Raw genomic sequence first — 5,447 nt, forward strand, 5'->3', positions numbered from 1 at the left:
ACCCAATCTAGTGATAAATTAGTGGTAGCTGGATGTCCAAAATCAACCAATTATCTTCAGGCAGTTCAGACATCAAGAAGCTAATGTCAATTCATAGTAGAAAAATATATTCCTTAATACCGAAATGGAAATGATGAGGGGAGAGGGAAGCAGAAAAAGCGGTCAGTTTGTGAGACAAGGACTGAGAGTACCTCAAATGTTCCTCAAACATTGAATCATGGGAAAATAGCAGGGACTCTCCCTCATTTTTGCCTCTTCTAGTTACTCCAGTTGTTGATGCTGGCGTTCTCTGATTGTATCATTACGGATAATAATACAAACAGAGAATTCAAAGAAGCTCATGAACAAATACTTTATGGTATTTACAAGGTGCATTTTTTATGAGTTGATTTTTCTTCTCTTTAAGCAATACTTCATCTGTATCTAGTAAAGTCCTAGATGAGAAACAGTTTACTAGATACAGAAAATTAAATATAAATATTGGGTGATCATAATAGAAAAGTCAGAAAAGGGTTTAAAAAGAAACCAAAGAAGTCTTCATATAAAAAGCTATGAATAAATATATGAAAATTTGCATTCTCTTAATAAAATGTATTTCATATGTATGAAGTTAGGAGAATGTCTATTTTCAGATGCATGTATGTGTGAGAATATATATATATAATATATATTTGTGCTCTCACATAGTACAGCTATACATTTATACACACATTTTATATATTTATAACATCTGTTTATTATCCTGATGTATGGTTTTCAACACTGTTGTGCTGTTTCAAATTCTGTTCAAAACCGAAACTGCTTAATGTGAAATTCTAATACTCCAGCTGGAGGTAAATGTCACCCTTCTAAAATAATAAGCTATAAATACAGCTTTTTTTAAAAAAACTGTTTACTTGAGATAAATGATATTTTTAACTAGTGCACTGTCCTGAGGACATGGAAGTTTTCCGTGCATATATACAAGATCTGACCGTTATTTAGTGGAAGTAATACCAAATTACACGAGGGTTTGAAAGACACTAAGCAGCCTGAAGCATGATACCATGGTTGAACTTAAAAGTTCAGTTCATTTTGCAGAGATGTTACTGGTTCCAGCTGTGTGTTCCTGCACAGGGGATAGGGAGAAAGTATATTGTATCTGGAAGTAGAATGAGCTATACATGAGCGTAAGGGCTGCATGTGCAGACTCTGAATACACACCAGAAACTGAACAAATAAATGCCTATGACATACAACATCTATTCAGAACAAAAGCAGCAGTAGTAGTTCATCATGGCACAATAATCTGATATACTTTACCTCCTACATTCTTCCAGGGAACTTCTTCAGGTGACACTTTGTCTAATAATGCAAAATAGTCATATATATAACCTTAAAATCTCCCTTGAAGTCTTGAGTGATGTATTTTCATCACTGAAATTTATAGTAATATCAGCATCAGTAATTTATGTGTTTTAATTTAAAGCATCTGTTTTCAATTTATATAGTTTAAGTTTTTTTCATCAGTTGCCCATGAGTAAGCATTTGATCTTGATACTATGTTTTGATTTTATGTTTGATGGCCATCTTCTGAGTGTGTGGGGTTTCATTAAAAGTTAAATCGTTGCATCTCAAACCAAAAATCAGTTTTTCACAGGTGAAGTGAAATTGCTTTTAAATAACTGAAGTGGCTACTCTGCATTTCAGTCAGTTTGGACAAGGAAAACAGACTAGTTCTTTTCGCTCTCGGTTTTAATCATTCTCACCTTCACTTTTTTTATAGCCTTAATCAACACTGCTGTGTTGTATGATATTGAGATATGAAGAAAATACTGTAACAGAGAATCTCTACTATTAATTTTCAAATAACAACCACACACAGTGCTTCCAGTTCAAAAAAGCCAAGTTTTCTTTGTAAGACAAATTAAAGGAACCCAGTATTTCTTAGTCTGAAAATCCCATAAATGAGAATTTCTGAATACCTGAGACCGGCAGTACTGTAACTGTCTCGTGAAATAACTCACTAACTTGGTTCACTAATAGTTAATTCTTTGATCTTGAACCAGTGAAAGACAACATAGTTCAGCTGAGGTTACTCCTACTTGTTTCCAACACAAGTGTTGCTAGTGTGCTAATAGGGATCCTGTAAAACCAGTAACAAATTTCTCATCTGCAGCAGAGGCAGTGGCAGGCTCTCTTTCGGTCCGCTTTGGCTTCACTTTTTTCCGGTCTGCACTCATGCTGTGAACAGGTTTTAGCAGAGAGTGGGATCTCTTGATTTCTGATACCTGGGAGGTCTGTGCGACCTTGACAGGCTTCACAGTCCTGCCGTGCGTTTAGGTTCATCTTGCTGTTCTTGTCCATTAATTTTGTAGCAATGGGCTTTCCCTTCCCACTCTTGAGGCTGCAATAACGAGAGAGCTGGATGGAAAGTTAGTTCAAACCGTGAATGTTCAGTGTGCAGACCCAACTGCTCCTTCTCCAGAGGAGGCAAGGTGTGTGGCATGAGGTCTTCAGTTGCCCTAAAGCTGGTTGCGCTCTAACCACATGTCTGTGCCTCGTTCTTTGCAAGTGTCTGTGTTTTCTGCATTTGTCTTTCTGTGATTATGTGTGTGCAGAGTACTCGAGCTTACAGGCACTTGTTCCAGCAGTTCCCCAATATATGAAGTGTGCCCCATCTATGTTCCCTGTCAGTAAAGAAGAAGGTATTAAAAGCTGAAATTATGAGAGGGGAGGTGACTAGATTCACTTATCATAAAAAACACATCTTTTTTGTTCTTTAATTAATTCATTAATTACAAGTTAGCCTCCTAAGTTTCATAATAGGAAGCTTTATAGTTGTCGAATCTTAACTCCTGTGCAATGTACGAAAGAATTGTGCCTTAACTCACTCTCCTTCCCATAACTGATGGAGTATAGAAATGGGAGAGTCAATCAATCAGAAATATTATTTTTTCAGAACTCATTTCTCTGCAAATCATGGTACCATGTGTTATATTTAACCAGAAGTGTGGCAGATTTCCAGAATTGGAAAAAAATTTAAATCAGGACTGAGGGATCTCTCTCTAGCTGCTCTGCTTTCACTGATATGAGGCACATTAGTATAATCATAACCTTGGCCTGATTTTTTGGTTATTGGCATTTTTGAAGTAAAACCCCATGATTTCTAGTTTTAAGGAGTCTTGGTTTCCTGCCCAGAAGCCTATTATGTTGGGAGGGCTTGCTGAAGACTTTTATCTGTGTAGAATATTTTTCAGTACTTGGGTTTATAACAGAACATTTTTATCCTGTGAACTCTTAGACATCCAGAGCTCGAAAGGTGAATATTCTACTTCTCTGAAAGAACAAAATGTGTCTCTTTAGGAAGTAATCCAAAATAATATGCCATTGGGTATAAGAGCTGTAGGAGTGTTGGAAGGTCTCAGACCACAGCCCTGCAATAAGCCAGTTTAATCAGAGTCATGGTAGCAATTCTATTTCAAGAAACTTAAATTAATCTCTCTCTCAAAAAAAAAAAAAAAAAAAAAAAAAGATTAACAAGTCCAAATCTTAATTAAATGCTATATTTTAAATTCAATGAATAATATTGTTTAAGAAACATTTAATCATTGTATTTTCTTGTTTAGGATTAGCTGTTTAAAGACAAAAGACTCTAGGCTCCAATTAACTGCTGCCAAAAATTAATTTAAGTAGCCTAATTGACAACTTGCTTTAAGCTACATAAAATCTTGGCATAAAACTTATTGTCAAGGGAAAAATATTCCTAATTTGTTACTTTATTATAAATGAAACTATTGACCAAAGTGCACTTGCTCTACTGCAGCTGTTAGGTGAAACAACAATATGCAGATGGCAACGATAGTGAGTCCTTGTCCTTGTGCGTAAATACAAGTTACTCTCAAATTGCACTGGTTGTTAATGAACGTTAGGTACCACGAGGCTATGGAGCTACTACAGGATAGGCAAAAATCTTATTTTCGGGCAGCACCACTGGGTCTTAGTCCTTTTTGTTTGTGGTGTTTCTCCTGTTGTGCAGTACACGAGGCAGCGGGACGGGACTCAGCAAAGTGGCTTCAGCAAAAGCCCGTGAGCCCATTCTACTCGCAGAGAAAACCGAGCCCGGCTGCCTTCCACCTCTATGCAAAAGAGAAACGTAAACTGTTCCACATGTGGGAACAGAATGTGATCACTGCTGGGAGAAGGTAGCTGGGCTATTAAATGTAAAACCAGGACTGAACAATCAAAATACTTGTCTGCGAGTGTGTGAGATACTCAGATATCTGTGAACAGGGGGAGAAAATTAAAAGCTGTAAGTACATACTGTAAAGCTCTTTAGTTTCTTGTTTATGGTCGCAACGGGCCAACTTTCAAAGCCACTTCTTGAAACGGTGCCCATGGTTTTCCACCTGCAACTAGTTAGACACAGAAGTCCTGTATTTGCTGCACTGGCACAGTTAATTTGCGTCCCTGGATACCCAGGTGACTTACGCAGGCACCAGTGGCTGCGCGGGGTGCGGTGCCCCGGCTGGGCGTATCAGCACGCGCTGCGCTGGAGGCCGGTTGGCGATGCAGCCCCTTCGTTGCCCGGGCAGCCACGCTCACGTGCACGCTCCGCTGCGTGGTGCTGTATCTTCTGCTGGTTTGCCTTTGCCTTTCCCAGCGGCTATTTTTTTCCTGTCCATCCGTCTCGACTTGCTGTGTGTTTTCATAACATTAGCCAATCTACTTAATGTCATGTTAGCTTTTATATTTTGCATTTTTCGTTTTAGGATTGGAAAAAATGATTGCATCAGGAAGGTAGCTTACTGGTGTGCAGCTTTTCCAAGGAGACTCTTTGAAGGCTAAAAGGGCTGCTTGCAAAATATAGTATCTTGGCTCAATTTTCATTGTCTGGGCGCATTTCATTTCAGAAAATCACAAGCTACCAACACAACCATGTCATTGCGATTTTTCAAGCATTTTCTTTTTGTGTGTGTGTGTTTTATATCTCAGTGAAGTCACATCCCCCCCCAGGCTATTGGAACAAAGCTCGGCTGAGAGCTGAACGTACTGAACGAAAGGAAATTACAAAAGAAAAAGTTAATGTCTAAAGCCATTAGTATGGGCACTTCTCCCACAGCCTCTGTGAACCCTGGAGCAGCAACGTAAGTTCACTTAGAGAGGCACGCTTGCTTGGAGAGATGCGCAATGTCCAATCTTGCTGAGGACCTGCAAAAGCAAACCCTCCCGACGAACAGCACAGGATCCATAAAATCTAAGAGATGCTTTTGAAAAGCTCCCAGGGCACTGTGACCCTTCACACCCCTCCTCCACTGAACAAACTGTTTAAAGATCGAGATGTGTTGCAGAGATAACAAGCACTAAAGAATTTACAGCAGGTGCTATTTGAAGAAACTCCGAACAATGCAGAATTACCTGTGCCCATTTAAGTCCATTAATCTTCTCTTGTAAAAATAGCAATAAAC

Source organism: Struthio camelus, chromosome 7, assembly GCF_040807025.1.
Source record: "Struthio camelus isolate bStrCam1 chromosome 7, bStrCam1.hap1, whole genome shotgun sequence".
In the NCBI taxonomy this organism is placed as follows: Eukaryota; Metazoa; Chordata; class Aves; order Struthioniformes; family Struthionidae; genus Struthio; species Struthio camelus.